This window comes from Eschrichtius robustus, chromosome 4 (assembly GCF_028021215.1).
Source record: "Eschrichtius robustus isolate mEscRob2 chromosome 4, mEscRob2.pri, whole genome shotgun sequence".
NCBI classification, from domain to species: Eukaryota; Metazoa; Chordata; class Mammalia; order Artiodactyla; family Eschrichtiidae; genus Eschrichtius; species Eschrichtius robustus.
In genome coordinates, this window is record NC_090827.1 from 143,342,381 (window position 1) to 143,363,841 (window position 21,461).

The 21,461-nt window shown below is 35.4% G+C and overlaps 1 pseudogene; it reads right to left on the minus strand.

Moving 5' to 3' along the window:
- Positions 1-17,887: 17,887 nt before the first annotated feature.
- LOC137763896 (transcriptional enhancer factor TEF-1 pseudogene) lies at positions 17,888-19,327 on the minus strand (annotated as a pseudogene).
- Between the last annotated feature and the right edge of the window lie 2,134 nt (positions 19,328-21,461).

Sequence of the window (21,461 nt, forward strand, 5' to 3'; positions counted from 1 at the left end):
TTTTTTTTAGAAAATAGAATTTTAAAAAAATATATTATCACTATTATGAGCATGTATGACACACATATTTATATTATATTTAGATTGTAAGGTTATTTGTTCATATTTTCATTACAGGTCTTAACGGCTTTAAATTTTATAAAGATTACCTGAACACCTTACATTGTTTATGAGATAATATACAGTATTAAAATGATACTTATTTAGAGGTAAATTAAAAAGAAATACAATTTTCTCATTTTTATATACTCCGTGATATTTTTTAAGATTACCTCAATCTTAAATTGAATTTATTATTTATTATTATTATTATGTATTTTACTACCTTTCACAGCATGCAGTCCAACTGGGATCATCTTTTCGTAGATTATAAATTCTTGTCTTAATTTGTACTTTAGTTTGTCTAATATATATCTGGATCCTACTACCTGGATCAATTAGGCTACTAAAACAAGACAACACAAAACTTATTTTGATTATTTGTTATTGTTTAACCAACTACACCAAAGCTTAGTGCTTTAAAAGAGCCACCATTGTATTATATTTCATGTTTTGGAGGGTCAGGAATTTGGGCAGATTTCAGCCAGGTGATTCTTCTTTTCAATGTTGCATTGTCTAGAGTCAGTGGTATTCAGCTGGCATCTGGACTGGTATGAAAGGCCCAGCTGAGCTTCACTCACATGCCTGGTGCCTTGGTGGGAAGGCTAGAAGGCTGAGCATAACTAGGGTTCTTCCTTTCTCCATGCATCTTAGGGTCTCTCTCATGATCTCCTCTGCAGAATGGTTGACTATTTATAATATATGTGGTGGTTCTCAGAGACTAATTCTGAGACTAGCATAATGCTACTTCTGCCATATTAGTCAAAGCAGTCCCAGACCAGTCCAATTTCAAAAGGAGGGGAAACAGAACCACCCCTCCATGGGAAGTAGGAGAAAGAATCCTTTGTCGCTGGTATTCTTTCACAGCACCATTGCCAAAGAAAGTGATGTCTTACATTTTTCAATTTCTTGTCTTTTTGCTATGTATTGCAACATTTGGCTTGGGAAAATAATGAATATTTATCATAGTTTTTGTTATATATCATTTAACAATAAAGCTATACATATAGATCTGAAAGTGAGGCTCTGCACACTAGAAAGTATATGAGACAATTTTATGAAGATGTTGATCATTAATCAGATTGCTTTTAATAACTGTAAAATAATAGTTCCTAATTAAAAAAAAAACAGGCAACATTTTAAGTGCTTTCTATTTTTTTTTTTTTTGTTATTTAATTCTCCAATAATTTCCCAAGAAGGGCACTATTATAATTCTTGTTTTATAGATTAAGAAACTGAGGCACAGAAATATTGAGACAATTTCTTAAAATTACAGAGCTAGTAAATTGTATACCTGGGATTCAAATCTCATCAATCTGGCCTTAGAATTTATATTGCCTTTCTACTTATCCTTTCAAGATATAATGATTCCAAAATATTTCCACAGAAAGATTTATAAAATATGGCAAATAGAAAGAAATTACCAGGATTTTAATATCTCCTAACTGGTTAATGACATAGTAACAATATCAGCAATTTATTCTCAGTGTCCCTCCCTTTATAGATTATTTTGGGAGTATTATGTTTTTACGAACACCGAGGCAGGGGGAGGCCTCTGAGACGTTATGAATTAATTAGTTGAATGGCTGTTTAGAATTACAATAATTCATAGTAAGTTAGGAATTGTTACATGATTTCTCCGAGTTCTATAGATTGTGAATTTATGCTGATATCCATGCCACTTCTCTTTGAGTTGGTATATGTAAACAATTCTAGCTGTATGTATGTTAAACATGATTATCTTCAAGTCATAAAATATTTGTTACTTATATTTTTATTACTTGTAATTTTACTTACATTGTTCAGTAAGTGCAATTTTACTAGTACTATATTAGCACAACAGAAATATATTTTCAAACTGTCTTCTAAGTGTATACTTCAATTATAAAGTCCTTCAGAAGGTAATTTCTCATTGACAGTTGGTAGAAATATACGACCTAAGTGAAAGAAATCCTAAATTTTATGCTTGTAGTTATCTTATATTGCTACACTTCTGAGCAAACCACAGTATTCATGTTTTATTATATTCACCTGCTTCTTCTTTTCCAAATTTACAATGCTATCCGGTTCTATGTCATTTGATAGATGTTCAGTCAAAGATAAATTATTTACCTAGAGGTAATCGTACCATCTATTAAGATGAAGCTAAAACAATCATAAAGTGATATTCATATTTCTAGTTGACTGTAAATATAATTCCGTTATTCATATACTACAATACCTTGTTTTCCTCTAAGAAATGAATTTGCACATGGTATAAAAAGAAAATAAGTAAATATTAATTTGGCACTATTAAAGAAAATAACAAGAAAACATTTTAGTACTCACCCACAAATCTCTCAAAACCGCAATAATTACGTGAGTTATCTCTGAGTTTATATATGCTCAAGTTGGGGGGAAATGAAAATATGTGGACCAGCTTTAGCAATATATAAAATCAAGTGCTTCACACAAATGAGAATTTTGCAAATAACTTTTAGAATAAAGTATTAATTTTGAAAGAAGTTTCCCAAATACATTTGAATATCTTTTCTATAACAAAAACTGACAAATTAACATAAAATTTACCTCAATGATTTTGTCATCTTTGAAATGGTCCCTCCAAGTACCAAGCTTCTGAGAGATTCAACAGGGTAAATGAACTTGGTTGTTTGCAGCTATTCTTCTCAAAATGTATTTATGCTAAATACTTCCTTACTCATTAAATTGATTCTACTGCTTCGTGTAATTCAAAAAATCGTTGAAATCTTTGCTTTTACCTTCTCTCCTATAAACTCTTGTGCTTTTTATATTCTTGTACCATATTTTTAGTGGGATGTTGGGAAAAAAAGTGGTTAAATGCCTGTGCATAAGCCACTTGTTTCTTAATTCCTATCATGTTATTTTAAAATACTTAACTGACCACCTCTTAGGTATGTACTAACTGCACAACTCCCTCGCCTTTCAGAAAAATCCTTTCTCTCATGTTCATGCTTGTTGTCTCAATTCCATCCCACATTAATCCTATTTCTGAAACAGAGCAAAAATATCTAGAAATAAATATTCTTTACTTTATATATTCTCCTAATCAGTGCTTATTGCAAATCCTATAAAGCAATTACTAGTATGTAGCTTGTCTCACCATGCAAACAACTAGAAATCTGGACATATCTATGAAACCATGTTTTCACTAATTGCAGTGATGTAAATTATAGGATTATGGTTCATGAGGGAATGAGGTGAGCCCTACAATTGCTCTGCCTTTCTATCTGAACGGGAGGCAAGTTCTGGATTACAGTGCAAGAAAAGAGAAGCAAAGCAGAACCTGAGAGTTTTGTTGAATTGAAGAGACACAGTTGGAGTTTGGGAGACTGAGGCTGATGAAATTTGCAAGGTAGATTATCAGAAAGAAGGGAGCTTGGAAAAAATTCATTTAGTGGTCCTCTTTTTTTCTTGGCTGAATATTAATCTGCTCATGCATATGGTGAACCTCCACAAACCTCTGGGAGGGAGGTGACTGAAAGGATATACAAACAAAAATTTTAGGGTGATGGAAAATTTTTATATTCATTGTGGTTTTGGTTACATGCCTGTAAATGTTGGTCAGATTTCATAGAACTGTACTCTTTGCATGGTGCATTTTGGTAGATACAATTATATCACAATAAATTTAATTAAAATTTTAAAATGTGTATATCAAATTCTAGACAGACTTTTGAAGTCACCACCTTTCTACTTATTGAAACAAATAAGTGTGACTGTGTGAGAAGTTGTGAAATTAAAATTTAAAAGTGTGTAAATAAAATAGTTTCAAGAAGCAGCGCTAGGCTGCCCAATTTGGTAGTCACTAGCCAAAAGTGGCTATCAAAACCTTGAAATGTGACTATTCCATATTGATATTCTGTGGGTGTAAAGATACACACCAGATTTCTAAGCCCTCGTGTGAGAAAAACAATTGTAAGTATTTCATTAATATCACTTTATATAGATTTCACATTTAACTGATATTTTGGATATATTAGGTAAATTAAATTATATCATTCAATCAGTATTCAATATTATTCATATTCAATATATCAAGTTAAAGATATTGTATGTATTATTTCATCTGTTTCCTTTGGATTTTATTTGTATTACCATTTGACTTGTATTTTTAACCAAGCAACTAGCTATACATTTAGAAAAACGTAAATAATCCCACTAAAAATATAGAAGTGCTATTCCCAAATACACAAGAAGGCCCTGAAATACTTACAGAAATTATATTTTAAGGTAGTATTTCCTAAAGTGTTTGTTAATAATCAGGGCATCAGGAGATTTTGCTTAAAATGTAATTTTTAGGAAATGAGTTTGGGAGATGTTAGATCAAACAACTTTTAAAAGGTTGCTAAACAACATGTCTTATAAGGATTTTATCAAGCTAGTGTGTTCTGTGAATATTTAGAGAAGGCTCCTTAATGTATTCCTTTTTTCCTTGATACAAGTCAGAAGAGTCCTACTTAAGATTTTCTGCAGTAAGCATGATTCCTCTACAACAAACTAGATACCCGAGTTATTTCAGAATAGGTGTCTCATACATATATATATATATAGGAATTCACATTCAGAAGGTCTAGAACTACTTCTGTAATGACTTGGATGAATACTAATCATTGACTTGATTGAATTCCTATGCTTTTCTTTTCTGCTCAGATTATTCTCCAAATGCCAAAACAGCTTTGTAGGAAATAAGAACATTAGAGAATGACTTCAAGTTCATTGCGTGTCTTTGGATCCCAGATGTTTATATCTAACCAGAAACACTTTTTAATTTCTAAAAGAGATTAAATATCATCTCTGATTGAGAATTTTAAAGATCATTTTTATATGTACTCAAATTATAAAATACACAAGGAAATTAACTTTCTCTAAATAATGGTATTTCCACTTTCTTTTATAAAATATATCTTGTAATCCGGGGAAGAAGAATTAATATCTCATAAAATATTTAATGGTTATAATCATATACACAAAGACATCTAATTGTTCCTATTCAGTTCATCACACAAGAAATAACAAGATTTCATGAATTAATCACTTCAGGGTGATTAAAAAGCATTGTAAAACACCTGGCTTTAGCTTTTTAAAAATATTTGACTTCCAACTCAAGCCATCAAAAAAAGGAATATGAAAGCAAATGGTTGTTAACTTTAAAAACCTAGGTCCCATATTCTCTTTTGAGACGTAGTCAGAAACACTGACAATCTGTCCCTAGTGATAGATGTTTATAGCTATAACCAGCAGAGGCAACTCCCTTCCCCTTTACCCCCTGTAAAGGAAATGAAAAATATTTCTGTAGCTGCTATAAAATTATTCACTTAAAGGAACAAGAAAGTTTGAATATGATACTGTTCTCAAAGTCCTGATGGGTGAAACAGTGCAATGAATGGAACGTCTGGTGTTTATAGTAATAAAATCCCTTGGAGAGTGTCCAAAATCCATTTGCCTAATACTGAATTGTGTGTTCCTAATGCTGTGATAGTGGCATTTCAGTCTATTCCAGAAGAACAGATGCCCACTGTTTTGGTTTTGCAGATTTTCACAGGAGATTGGCTATGTCTACTCACTAAATGGCAGAACAATTTAGAAAATATCTCTGGCCGTAACTTCTTCATTTAAATTGATTAAGAGTGCAACCTTTGTAGTAACATAATCAGAACTATGTATAATCCAGCCTTTCTAAATTGCGCTGCCAGCTGATGAAGAATCTGAATTAATTTGACTAAAAGCCAAAACCAGAATTATTTTTATCATTTTATAGCTGTGCATGCCAACAAAATTTAATTTTTATTAATTTTGATACATATTGAGAAATAGATGTTAAAACTTAAGGCACGTAAAGTGCCACATTTCTTTTTAAATCTCTGTCATGATGTTTTTCAAAATGGCAGTATTTAAAATAATGTCTTTATACTACAATAGTATTATTTTCTGATTTAAATACCAAAAGACCATATATAGTTAATTTTCATGTATCCATCAGTGATAGATACAATGGATACGTATAAAGGTTCTGCTAGTAATTTGAGATTCTGATTCTAATCCAAAAGGGCATAGATCTGTTGGAAGGAGCAGCAGCCCATGGTGACATTTAATTTATTGCTCAAAGAAGTTGAAAAACAGTGCAAAACTGATAATTACAAATTCAATTCCATTCAATTTCAATTGTGTTCTTCATGCTGTTTATCAAGCCTATAATTAGTTTCTTTTTGATTTCCTAGATAATTCACCATATGAGATTTTCTCTCTTCCCTCTTCAGTGCTCTAAGCTGATAACCACTCCCCCTTCTATGCAATTTAAAATAGTAGAAAGATTATACAATTTGGTTTCAGGAAATCAGGGTTTCAGTTAAGATTTTTCATTTATTAGCTGTATTGTTTTGTTTAAGTCATAGCACTGTGTCTCTCTGTTCTCATTTATAAGTAAAAATAGTACCTAACGCATAGCAACAATGTAAAAAGCGAACGTGAGCATGCACATTGAAATTTCACAGGTTGCCTGCTGTGAATAAATCATTGTTTAAGACAGTGGTTCTCAAAGTTTGGTCCTGGAAAGAGCAGCATCAGAATAATGGAGAACTTGTTAGAAATGCAAAGCAAGTAAACCCCATTCCAGACCTACTGAACCAGAAACTCTAGGGGTAGAGCCTAGGGATCTGTTTTAACAAACCCTGCAGGTGATTTTGGTGCTTGTTAAAGTTTGAGAACCAGCACTATAAAAGGATCCTACTTGTCTTTCAACTCGGCATCAGAGTCTTGCCTGATATAGTCTTCTGACACCCACTTGTAATTTGCGTTTAATGATTTGTCAAGGTGTCATTGATAATGACATTCGTCTTTCACACATGGCTTTATGACATGAATTATTCAATATTTAATATGGAATGAAAATCTCCAGGTAGAAGTTAAATATAATTACATAAAACACAATATAACTCATGTAGATATCTATTTGGATATTAGTTTTAAATTTCACCTACCTATGGAATTGGCAAAGACATCATACATCACATCATGTTAGAATCTAGGAAATACCACTGCTTTACTCCAATTTGTATTTTTCTTCTTACATTGCTCAAATTCTGGTGATTTCTTTCCTCCTCTCCTCTCCCCCCTTCCCCTTTCCTTCCTTCCTTCCTCCCTCCATCCCTCCTTCCCTTCCTTCCTTCCTTTTTTCCTCTTTTTCTTTCTTTTCTTTTCTTTCTTTCCTTCCTTCCTTCTTTCCTTCTTTCTTTCTTTTCTTTCTTTCTCTTCCCCCTTCCTTCCTTCCTTTCCTTCCTTCCTTTCTTTCTTCTTTCATAAATGCCATTATAACATCTTCTGCCATGTTTGCTTTCTTTAAATAGTGCTGTTGGTACTATTGCAACTGCATAGAATGTCTTCATGCATTTGTTTTTAGTTCAGTTTAGAGAAACAATTTCTTTTAGAGTAGCAAAGAAGATGAATAGAAGAAGAGAAGTATAGAGGAGAAGAGCAGAGCAAACAAGCAATAAAGGTGTTATTTAAGGAAACCTGTTGATTTTTGTGTGTCTGTGTTTAGTTACAATATAGAATATTTTCTTACTCTGGGTTGAAGGAAAAGAAAACTGCCATGTATAATGCCTGCCTTCAATACATTTTTTTTTTCTCTTTTTCTCTATCAATTCTAATACTTCTGTGTTCTGTCTTCTGCCAACACTGCTTTAATGGCTTTGTGTTTTATGCTTCATTCCTTTGGGCAAAAAGGATAAATCCAAATTGTTTACAAGCTACAAAGTGGACTTCCTATCAGAAAGAAATATATCTTTATTAAGCATCTCTGGATACAGTTGTTCAAGGTTTTACTACTTAGCCATTCCTAGCCCACTGCTTGGTGATTTGCAAAAACATTCTTATACTACAAAAAGTATATATATTTTTGCAATTAAGATTATTTTATTTCCTATTTTAAGAGTCTTGTTGATAATAACATAATGATTTATTATAAGCATAATGTGATTTATGAAATTACTTATGCGACAGGCAAAAGCTCTACATGCTTTAATTCATTTAATATTAATTATAACTTTATATAAGTACTATTATTATCCCCATTTTAGAGATGAGTAAACTGGAAAAAAGGGAGTTTAAAGATTAACATATACACACTACTATATTTAAAATGGATAACCAACAAGGACCTACTGTATAGCACAGGGAACTCTGCTCAGTATTATGTAACAACTGAAATGGGAAAAGAATTTGAAAAAGAACAGATACATGTATATGTATAACTGAATCACTTTGCTCTACAACTGAAACTAATACAACATTGTAAATCAACTATAGTGCAATATAAAATAAAAAAAAAAAACAATAGATGGCCACTAATAAAAAATAATAATAATAAATAAATAAATAACCTCTTCAAGATCACATACTAGAAGTCTTCAAGCAGGGATTTAAATGATGGTGATCTTGTTATAAAGTGCTTGGTATTAGCTGTTTCAAGGTAATACCAAAGACAAGACTTAGGAGTAAAGTCTTAAACAATTCCACGTCAATCATCTCAATCTGTTTTTATTTTCTTTTTAGCAGGGCTAGGGGAAAGTGTCAGCATTAGCTGAGTTTTACACAATTTTGAATTTTAATTTTTGAACATTTGAGAGAGGTAGGAATGGGAGACTCATCTCTTCAATTGTCAAGCTACTATTTTTGAAGAAGAAATATCCACTTTGAATGAAGAACCTCAGGAAAAGATGAAGAAGGAGGTGACTTCCTTTTTTACCCCTCACTCCCCAGCCCCCAAGTATTTCTGATACTGATGACTCCATGCTGGAAAAGCTTCTGAACTTAGAGGTTCCTGCTCTGACACAGATGCAGAGAGAATGTCCAATTATATTTATTTTGACTGAGGATATAATTGATCTACTTTTTCCCTTTAAAATAGTCATAGCCTTCCTTGGGAAATTTTATTTTGCATGATCTTCATTTTTTTTTTTTTCACTTAGTTTGCCTTTGAATTCTTATCACATTTTATCTCTTTTTTTTTCATTCTTCTAGTTTATGATTTTATGTCTTTGGTTTCTTTGGCTCTCTCTTGTTTTATGTTTCTTTAATTATTCATATTTATTTTAAAAATCTGATATTTTCCAAGCAGGAATGAAGTTAAGTTCAAAGAGGTTTTTGCCTTGGGACACAATATTTAAGAGGACAGGAAAACTCAGTAATCAAAATATGTAATATTTTCATACAATATCTTTAAAAAAATCACCAGCAATCTGTGGCTCGTGGGCTGGTCATCTCTTTTTGTAAATACAGTTTTATTGGAACAAGCACCGGGATTAGATGAGATGAGTGAGGCACAGTTATGCAAGTGCAGGGTCAAATTCTGTCGTTATGTAAATTTTTGCTATTTTTTTATCATGGGTTTTGAATTACTTTTATTTTTTTAAATGCTGCATTATCTATTATTTACATTGATTACGTACTTACTTTGTGCCCCCTTGAATTTTCCACCCTGAGGCAACTGTCTCCCTCACATTACCCTAGTCCCAACCTGAGAATATGAGGTTTTTAACTGTTGTTGTTTTAAGTAATCCTTGGATCCCACTTTCATACTCTAGTTATTGTTTTCTCCATGAGATCCACAACTAAAAATCTTTCCCCCCAAAATGATTCTTTTTATACATAACACTTATGGATTAGTAGATCTTAAGTCCTTAACATATGTCAAGCTATGTAAAGAATGGCCTACTACGCAAAATCAGAGCACAAGTTCCACAGATCTCTTATTTTTCAAATAAAACATAATAAATCTTTCACATGTCAAATTGGGATGAATTGAAGTATCTAATTCTTGGTATGCTCTTCAGATTTTCCAAAACTCTGGAGGGTTATGGAATCCATAATGGTGATCCGAATGACTTCCACACTTAAACTGGAACCAATTTGCCTAAGGAATAAAAATCACTGATCTCTCCTCTATTGCCTTTGCTCCTTGGTGTCACGTGGTGTCCCTGTTGAACTCTAGCCCTCCACAAACAACACCCATTGCTGATCCTCTTTGTAATAATGTCATTCTGGTCTGAGATCTAGCACAAACTGCCATCAATCTCCACAGCAAAGAGGTCTTAACTCTTTGTAGGGCAAACACAATTAAGTTTCTTTGTGTTGGCCTCCATTCTCTATTTACCTATTCTCAGTCTTTATTCTTAGAAATCAAGCTATGCACTAGGTCTTCTGGCATCAACCTCATGCAAGGAAGATGGTAGCTATTCTCCAAGGAAACTATACTCCTTGTCTTGAGATTAGTTCAGCAGCCTAGACTCCCACTGCCTTCAGGTAACTTGGCATCAGGATTCTTGTTGCACTTTTATGCTCAGAGCCAACCTGCCCACCAATAACTTTGATTCCAGTGATCTGGTGGAGAATTCTATTTGTTTCCCTCCAGGAAAGTACTTAGATATTTATGTATATTGGATCCCCTTCTTCTCTTATAATTTATTTTCTATTCTAGCAATGCCAGGTAGTATAGAATCACAAAGGAAAAGAAATTCTAGGATAGTAGTTTTCCATAAAGATTTACAGAACCAAGAAGGCAAATCTCTCCAAAAGGAATGGATGAAAATTCATTAATTAATTAAATTTGTTCCCTGTAGTTGAGGAATACTTTTTCTTCTTCCACTGTTTACCTACCTCAAACCACAGAAAAAAGGAACTCAGTATATCTTTCCTCTCGGACATTCTATTTCCCGAGGTTGGAAGCACATTTCAGCTAACACAGGGACTGATATTGAGCCATATCTTCTGGAAGGTGTCAGTTTCCTGTTGCTTTGCTCTTTCCTCCACACAGACACAGTTGGCTCTCATTACTGGCTTTTTCTTTTTTATCAGTCTTCAAGTATCTGTCATCTCCTGCCTGTCTCTACCCTTCCACCCGCTGCTAATCTTTCTCTCTCTGCCCAGACCGTAGAGGATCTTTAGTCTAGCATCCACAAGGTCAGATGTGTAGACCACTGGCCGGGATCAAAACCAGTTTGGGGAGAGAACTGGAGGCTTAGGCTTTATATGTAAGGAACAGTTGTTGCATTTATGATTTCATAAGATATACACTTGGCCATTTAATATTTTGAATGCCATTTACTTAATTTTCTAGTTTTAAATTGTCTCTATTGGTTAAATCCCAAGAAGCAGCAAGAGGAGGGTTTTTTTTTTTTGTCTTATAACTTTCAAAATACTATTATATATGATCATATATATAATTCTCATAAAATTTCTATGGATTAGGTGATCAGTTGTTTCTTAGGTGAGTAATTAGAGATCTTAAATAACATTTATAAAATTGCATGGATTGGTAGTGCCAGGATTTGAATCTAGGTTTCTTGGGTCCAGGTGCTGGCCTCTTAATCCCTGTGGGAACACATTAGCCTTTCAGAAGCTCCTGCAAGGTCCTCTGACACTTCGGCATCACTTCACCATTTCATTACTCCATATAGCATTTCACTTCCAAGACGGGCTCTAAGTTTTGTCAAATAAAAAGTGGGTAAGGATTTTAGGATTGAGGCCTAGGGCTTGTTCCCTTTTCCTCTTTTATTGTCTCTCAAGAGCAAGAATCAGATGAAAATCAGGGTCTGTGTTCCAAGAATCATTGTGTACAATTACATAAGTATCATCCAAATGCAATAAGAAAGTGGCCAATTTTCTGAAATGGTTCATTTACGAACAGTGTAATTAATACCAGTAATGTTAAATACAAAGGACAAAAGCATGGAATACACAAAAGGAATCAGGGAAAAATCATTCACTTTTAGGTTAAAGAAGTCCTTTAAGCAATTATTTTGCCTGAATTTTAATTATTTTGTATGTCAAATTTCCATGTCGGGTAGAAGCAGCCAACAACTAACATGTCACAAAGTTATGCCAATGTTCCCTGACAACAACTGTCAAGCTAAGGATATTTCCCTGAGGAATAATTAAAAACGGCACATAGTCTAGTACAATCAAGGTCAAGTTTAGCCAGTGACTGGAGCAAACTATAGGTTTCAGTGTGACAAAACTTGTGTGAAGATATTTCTAACATTACTATACAATGTCTTGAATTTGATTTGATATGCCATCACAGGTATGAGAACATATAATTGGTCTAAGTGTAAAAAGAATACAAAGGAAGGGGCTAAATTCGAACTCTTTCTGGTTACTGTCTTGCTTTGTGGATTATATCAAGACCGTTTCAATGCAGAATAAAGGACGTCCCTCCTAGTGTGGGTTCTTCTTAACTCCCTACGAACATAAGAAAAAAATGGCAACAAACATACAACCAACTCAAAAAAGTGACAAAAGAAAGTGATCCATTAATTTGTAAATACCTTCTAAAGCTTTCCTTAATAAATTAGACATGTCAAGGTAAGTAAGCCACTGGCACAAAAGATTACCATGTGTCTTATAGCTCAGTCACTAATTAGGACTGAATTTTGCCTTTCCTTTTGAAAAAATTACATTACTCGCTTTTTCTTCATTTCTGAAAACAATTTGCTAACCACTGTCATCAGGAAGTTTGTTTTTCTTTTCGTGAATCTTACACAAACAGTGGTTTGTGCTTGTTTCCCAAGGTCTACAAATATTTTGGTCCTGCTGCAGTTCTGGCATATGACCCCACAATCAGCATCAAACTAAGCCAAATATATGTACATGGAAAGGCAATAAAACTTTTTCACTTATTTTTCTTTGCCATTCTGAAAATAGTGCTGCCCCTCAAAAGAAAGAATTATTGGTTTGTTTTATAACTTTAGTGAAGAATATAAGTTTTGCAACTACTTTTTAGTCTTTTATCTGCTATCTAGGCAGTGATAATATAATTCAAGAAATATGGACCCCAGATATAAATATTCTGTGATAAAGAAATTTTTTAATAAAGTCAATTAATTTGGAATGTTCTTATTGGCAGAGAACTTTGTCTTTTAAAACCTGGGGTTTAGTCCCAACTAACCATTTAATGCATGGACCAAAGCCAGCCTGCCACTTGTTTTGTATGGCCAATGATCTAAAAAGGTTTTTTATATTTTTAAGTGGTTGAAGAAAAATTTTAAAAAAATACTTAGTGTCACATTAAAATTACACAAAATTTAAATTAGTGTCCATACATAAAGTATTGTTAAACACTGGTGTACATAATGTCTGTTGCTGGTTTTGCATTACAACAGCACAGCTGAGTAGCTGAAACAGAGACCTTATGACTCACAAAGCCTAAAATATTATGTCTCTTTACAGAAAAGGTTTTCAGACCCCTGTTCTAGATGAATTGAGGGAAGTGATTAACCCTGCCAGGGAGTCTCCTTCATATATTAAATGGAGACAGAACCCCTCCTCTAATTGAAGAAGGTGGTACTATAAAATGGTATCCCGAGTTAGACGGGGGTTCTTGGATTCATGAAGCTAGAAATGGCTATCATGCACTTACCCAATCAATTTTTCATTTTATACATGAATGATTAGATAAATTACCTAAGTTTACTCAGCTGGATAGTAGATGTGAAATATGAAACCAGGTCATATTACTAATAGATGCCAGTTTTATATGCTTAACACTTGTTGGTCCTTGCGTCAAAATTTTATATACATTTTTGTACTTAATCTTCACAACCTTGCATCGTAGGTATTATTATCAACATTTTATAGCTTAACTGAGCCTTGCAGAAGTTAACTGCTTCATTGTTTAAAATTAGTAAGAGGTAGAGACATTATTCTAACTTGGGTGTCTCTGACTCCTAGGATTTTACATTTAATTATAAACTAATGCCTTCCTTTGACAGAAATCTTTATTTCCTTTTACTAAAGTTATAAGAAAGTGCATATATTGTGAAAGAAATGAGTATGGTCCTTACATGATAATATTAGGGAACACTGACTTGGAATGCCCTTTGTATGGAGGAAACTAATGTTAATTAACGCACAAGGGGAACATGCTTCAGTTCTACGTGTAGTGGCATTACTTGTGCATTTGTTGGGTGAATAGTTCTGAAACAATATTGAACAGTAACATAAAGCAGGTGGAAATAGTCATGTTCTACCCAATTTCAAGGTATGTTTCAAAAGCATGTGTTCTGTATTTCAGTTTAAAGAGCAAATTGTTATGATTATCTTACGTGATTTTGATGGTTTTCATTTTATAAAAAAATATTTTCATATATATTTTATTGTACCTTCAAATCAGATAGTTGGACATTTTATTCTTCATTTGCAAATGAGAAAGTGGGAGAGAAAACTAAATTAATTCCCAGAGAGTTATGAGCAGAGGTAGAGCTAAATATCATGGCCCCAAGTATTAGTTCTGGGCCTGTTAGTGTATTCCTGGCAGAAAGCTACTGGTAACACCACCATACTTTTGTCAGTGGCCACGAATAAAGAGAACTGTCTGGGTTTGAGGGACAGAGGCAAAAGGAATTTTTTTTCCTTTCCCATACTAGTAAATAAACCTCACTAACTTTTTTTAAGATGTGAAGCATAGAATAAAACTGGCTGTAATTTAGTTCAAATTTACTATATTGTTTATATTTTTAAATTTTGCTTTGGTTTATGGTTGAAGTTTTTTATTTAATTCAGTATTTAGTGAGTAATTCTACTGTTTTTATTGACTTTTCTTCTTCTGAAAAACACAGGGAGGAGATTAAATCAAAGTTGACAGACCTATTTTTCCTCCATTAATTGAATAGTATGATTTATTCAAATATGCAGACAGTAAACATTTTTATGAGTATTTACTTCTCATGCCATTCATGAGACATTCCTATTAAAGTATGAACATTTTCAAATGCAAAACAAATATGTCTTTGATTGGCTGAGTGAATTCTATAGAGAGAATTTCATAGAACAGGTCATTGCATTTTGTGTTGTTAGGATAATCTGATGAACACCATTGTTCCCTTTATTCAAGAACTAGCGGGCTTTTCCCAGAACAAAGGCGCTATGACTGCAGCTACAATTTTATTTTTCAGACTATAGATTGTAACCATCCTATTACACTATCTAATATGTTATATTCAAATAGGTTTCATTGCATATTACTTTCTATCAAGAATAGAGAAAAAGTATTTCCCTGAATGAATCCAAATTATGCTGAAATCACACAAATGTGGAATTAGCTACCAATTTATTCCATAAAGCAACTGGGAATTGTAGCCTATTCTGTATTGAAACAAGAATCTTAAGGTTAGGATTTAGCATTTTAGAAGTTTTATCCATGAGAGTGCCTATTACATTTTTAACCTTATTCCTCACACAGGTGCTAAATTATCTACTAAGAAATCTAGCATAAGGAAATTACAAAATGATTTTTCTTTTTAAATTTTTTGTCTTTTCCTACCTTTCTATTTTAGTTCAAAAAATTAGAATAAACAGAATTAGTAATATCATTCTATAGTCATGCAATCACTATGTCGGAGACTTAAAAAATACTCGATAAATGTTTAACTATTATAAAGACATATAGTCCAGAAGAGAACTGGATTCAGAGAAGAGAAATTTTATTCTAGTGGAATGATCTTGGAAATATTGGAATATTTTTCCTCAAAAGAATGTTCTGCTGAGTAAAATCCACATTTCATGTTTCAGATGAAAGCAATAACAATAGTAACAATAAAAAATAAATTTATCAGGGTATAAGCATATTGAGGTCTCTGAAAGTCAGGGGTACTCATCAAAAGAGACCGTAACTGTCAGTTACGATTTGTGCAAGTGGCATGCATTTATACAATTTTTGTATATTTTCTCTCTGAAGTAGGAAGCAAGGTGATCTCTTGAGAGGAAACGGGGAGGAGCAGGTCTAGCAGGTTTAGGAGAGGAGAAAAGGTTTAAAATAATTATTGCAATATACGTACCCTCTGTGCACAGTAAATGCTGTCCAACTGACTTGAAATTATAGATAGATTTGCAGAGCCTAAGGCTGTTTGTGATCCTGCCATTTCAACTGGACTCTTGAATCAATTTGGTCAAGCATCATGCTAATAAGGTCAAAAAGCCAGTCAAACTGGTTGTCTGACTTGAATGATTGTGTGACTAAAGTGATTAGTGGAAACAGCCTTAAACTCACATTCACCCCCAAACCTTGTCTTCTGAAAAACTGTCCTGTTTCTGTTTCTGTATAGTTTTGCTGTCTACATTAATGTTTCTCAACGTTTTAGAGCACACACTTCCTGAAGAAAGCATATTCAAGTCTATGCCCTCTTTTAAAGTCTCTCAAATTCAAAACAATTTATTTAAAATCCCAAAAGACAAAAGGACTTTCAACTGGTTCTTCAAAATAAAGATACCTTTTATCTTTATGCATTAATGCCTATTTTACAGGAAATTGTAAGTTCAGCAGGGGCTTTGAAACTTCACTTGTCCCGTTATCTCCATAAGCCCATTAGGGAAATTGTGTGCTAGTAAACATCTTTTAACAATAAAAACCTTCCTATTTTCTAACATCTAATTCTTGTTAACTGTACATTGATACTTAACTTTACATACTGAACTCACTGGGTATTAATTCTATATTTACCAAACACCATCCACCACAGTTATCATTAGTGCAGACACAGTGGAAAGTAGGTTATGGCATTTATCAAATTGAGTCAGTAAAGTCTCATTTGTGGTTTCCCACTGTTTACATATTAAACTCAATCTTTGTACAAAGATGATGGGACAAATCAAACCCAGACCTACACTGTGAGTAATTTGTTGTTTTGGGATATTTTTGTAGGGCAAAAAGGATCTACTTGAAATTCTTTTTTAGTAAAATTATTAACCAGTTGAAAGGACCAAAATTATTAACTAATTGAAAAGACTCAATATAATCACACATGAAAAAATATCATACAATGAGCATCTTTCAGTGATCCCTTAGCAACTTTACAGAAAAAAAAAAATTGAAATTTGATAAGTGTCCACAAAAGGATACTAAATTTCAGCATCTTACGTTCACTCCTATGAATCATGCGCATGTCCTAGGTGGGCTCCCACTCCCTGTTGCCCCATCCAAGAAATGTACCTGATGCTAAGTGTCCTTGAGGATTTTATTTATTTATTTTTTTACAATACAATTTTATATTTTTTAAATATACTATATATGTTAAGGATAAGGGGTGAAGTTTTCTTCCTCTGTAACAGCTGTTTCAAGAGTTTAATGGATTAGGAGATTAGTTTTAACCTTGAAGAAAAAAGTACAAATTTGTCTCACTAGGATATTTCTACCAAGCATTTTTTAAGGCTACATTTTAAAGTTGGTTTCAAAAAGAAGGAAAAGTTTCATTTAAAAAATAATTTAGTGAACTATGTTCTTTCATAACTTCCACCCTAATTTGTTACAAAGTCTAAAGATTCTTAGTTTTGTGTACTAATTTACATCTATATTTAAAGATTAATTTTACTTGTATCTTAAAACAAGAATTTTATGTTAAAAAAAAAAAAACACTAAATACATTTGTATAAAGCCTGTAAATGTCCAATGGTAAATGCTCTGTCTTAATTTTTTTTCTACCACAACGAGAAACAGGTCTCTGCAAACAGAGACTTGGGTTCTTAAGGTTCAACTTTCTGAGGAACTGTGGGCTGTGGATCTGAATAACACACAGAAACAACTCGATTTCTCTTTGTACAACGGTACCAGAACTTCACAGCTACAATGAGTATGAACACATGAAAAAATGACTTCACTCAAACAGGATTCAGAAAAGTTGGGGTGACCTCAGGGCCAGGGCAGCACCCTTGCGTGGTGAGGTTTACAGTCAGTCGTTCGATCATGGAGAGAGTGTGTGTGTGTGTGCACATGTGTGTGTGTGCGCGCACATATGTGTGTGTGTATATACAGATATCTATATTTATAAATAACCATGGTTAGTCCTTTACAAGCCTGTAAATATGATGCTGTGCTCCATGTTCACTATTTGAAACTTCAAATACACAGGCCATGCACAGGAGAGTTTCTTGTGTATCCCTGTTTGTTACCACCAACAAAATTGTGAAGTTTTCCAAAACACTGTTCATCATATATTCCTCTGGTAAGTGTTTGAGCTTGTGGATGAAACTGATCATATATTCACACGTCGGGGACCGGTTTATTCGGTATACAAATCGGCCATTCTCAAACCTTGCATATTCCGTCTCTACTTTTTCTACCGCTTGCTTCCCAAAGGAGCAAACTTTGGTGGAACAGGTGACTGTCATATTCTCAGAACTCTCATACTGACTGGTCACGCCATAAAAAGCCCCGACATCATCTTGAATACTGCAGTTTAAATCAGCCCAGAATTTTATGAGGAAGAAGGCATTTTGAGGGCCCTTTCCAAACAATTCCTTTAAGCCAGCTTTCTTTTCAGGAAATTTGTCATAAATCTGACGAATGTCCACTGATTCGAGCAATGGGTCACTGTAATAACGGTTGGCATGCCCAGTGTGCACGAAGAGGTGTTTGTTGTACCAGTCTGGGTCTCGCCGCCGTTCGAGGAAAGCTGAGAACTCCACCAGGCGGAGTTTGGTTGTGCCAATGGAGCGGCCCTGCCAGGCCGGGACCGAGGGAGCTGGGGCTGACGCAGGCTCAAACCCTGGAATGGGGGCTGTGACCGCTGGCTGGATGGGGTAGGCCTGCTGCACGAAGGGCTTGACGTCTTGTGAGGATCCAGGCTGTCCTGTCTGTATCATTCCCGGCCAGAACCCCGGCGCCCCTGGGAAGGTGGGGCGTGGAATCCCTGGCAGCCCCAGCTTGCTGTGAATGGCAGTGGCTGATTCGATCCGGGCTGACGACATGGCGGCCATGTGCTGCAGGGCCTTATCCTTTGCAGTCTGATCCTTTAGCTTGGAATGAAAATCACAAGATTTCCTTCTGGCAAGAAGCTGAATGTGACTAGACACCTTAACGGCGGCTTGAATTTCTCAAACTTTCTTTCTTGCTAAGACGTGTATATGACTAGACACCTGTTTTCTGGTCCTCGTCTTCCCAGTCCTGAGTCTGACGTATCTGGCTATCAATTCATTCCTACCATACATCTTGCCTTCATCTGATAAGATGATTTTCCTCCTCCCACATGGTGGATAGATAGCCAAGGCTTCCTGAAAGCTCTGCTCGATGTCGGGGCTCCAGACCCCTTCTGCATCATTGTCAATGGGCTTACCTGCAGAGTCACTCATCCTTTCCATGTTTTCGGCAGGGCTCTCACTGCCGCTCCAGCTGCTCGGCTCAATTTTGGCGGTTGAATTTTCCAAGCCGAAGCCTGGAGCCTTTTCAAGTAAATAAACCGAAGGGAAGTTCTCCAGGGAGAGTCTCCTCCAGGGTTTGGTGGTTACTGCGACTCAGTCTTTCTTGGACACAATGTTTCTGCTGACTCCTGAAAATTTTCCACGTGAATGTGCAACGAAGCAGCGGCGGCGGCGGCGGCGGCAGCAACAGCAACAGTGCTGCCGCAGCGCCCGGTGAGTCCCAGGAAAACTTCGGCGCCGCTTCCCCCGCCTTCAGCTCGGAGCCCGGCTCCCGGTCCCCGGGCTGAGCCACCCTCCCCCGCCCCCAGCGCCGCTCCTGCCCCGGGGCCGGCTGGACGTGCTGGGCTGCTGCCCGCGGCTCCAGGCAAAGGTGGACGGGGTCGGGGGCCTTCACTGCATGGCCTGTCCCCGGACGCGGCCGCCCTGAGCCCGGGCCCCGCCGCGCGGACTGGCCCGCAGGGTGGAAGCGAGTCTGCAAAGTGCTTGGTGGGCGCCCGCGGTGGGCGGCGGGGCCGCGGCGGCAGCTGCAGAGGCTCGGCTCGGCTCCGGCCTCCTTGAGGATTTTAATAGCAAAAAGAAAAAAAAAAGAATTTGATCTTCTCCCCATTCTCATATAAGTGAAGGCAGTCAAGACAGGTGCAGTTTGGAGAGGGAATATTGTACTAAAACAGGGATCACTAAGAAGGAAATAATATTGTTATAATTTATGTCGAAGAGTGTTCTGCCTATGTTTTCCTCTAGGAGTTTTATGGTTTCTGTTCTTATATTTAGGTATGCTATCATTTATATGTGGAATCTAAGAAATAAAACAAACTAGTGAATATAACAAAAAAGCAGACTCACAGATATAGAGAACAAACTAGTGGTTTGTTCTCTATATCTGTGAGTCTGCGGGGAGAGGGAAGCTGAGAGGGACAAGATAGAGGTAGGGGATTAAAAGGTGCAAACTACTGTGTATAAAATTAGCTGCAAGGATATATTGTACAATGAAGGGAATGTAGCCAATATTTTGTAAGAGCAATAAATATAATCTTTAAAAATTGTGGATCACTGTATTGTACATCTGTAACGTATACTATTGTACATAAACTATACTTTAAATGTTAAAAAAGTATACAGGATGATGTGTGTGGGTTATATGCAAATACTACGACATTCTATATAAGAGACTTGAGCATCCTAGAATTTTGGTATCTGAGCGGGCTCCTGGAACAAATCCCCAGGGATACAGAGAGACAACTGTACTTGGTCATAGTAAATCAAGGGGAAGGCATATTCACTCTATGTTAAGTACAAAATAAATAAATATCATTTAATCCTCACCAAAAAAGAGGGGGGGGGGGATAATAATGGGTTAAAGGCCACGAGTTCAGTATATATTAAATGAATTCAAGATAACTGTGAGACAGCTAACTACAGATGTTGAGTAACCCGTTACATACAGGAGTTGGAAGTTATGAACAGTGCTTTGACTTGGAAACACAAATTTTAGAGTCCTCATAGTTATTACTATCCACGGACGGCCACTGTCAGAAAGCTTAGAATCATAGCCTCCTTTGCAACAAGCTCTGTCCCATTGAAAAATCCTGGTGTTATAACGTCCAATATGCCTAAAATATACCAACTTCTCTCTATCTCCCCATTCAAATCATTGATATCTCTCTACGAGTCTTCAGAAATAGCCCTCTATGCTTCTAATTTCTACTATTGCCTCCTTTTCCAAGGATAGCTTCATAGTCTCCAAAAGATATGTTTCCCCAAGAACGAGACCTTATAAATCACAATTTTGATCCTGTCACCCTAAATGCTATACTTAAAAGGCATTGTTCATTGCTCATAGAGTAGTGTCCAGGCCCTGCATGTTCTGGCCCTAGCCAATAGTCCCCACTTCATCTTGTTACTCCCTCCTTCTGTTCTCCATCAATATTGCTTTCAGTGTTTTCCTTGCACCGGTCTCCTTCCCCTGCAGGGATTTCTGTATATCTTTCCTAGATCAGTCATTCCACTACCTTCCATAAAATATGACCCAACTATTTACAATAGCCAAGACACGGAAACAACCGAAATGCCCACTGACAGATGACTGCATAAAAAAGACCTGGTATATATACAATGGAATATTACTCAGCCATAAAAAGAATGAAATAATGCCATTT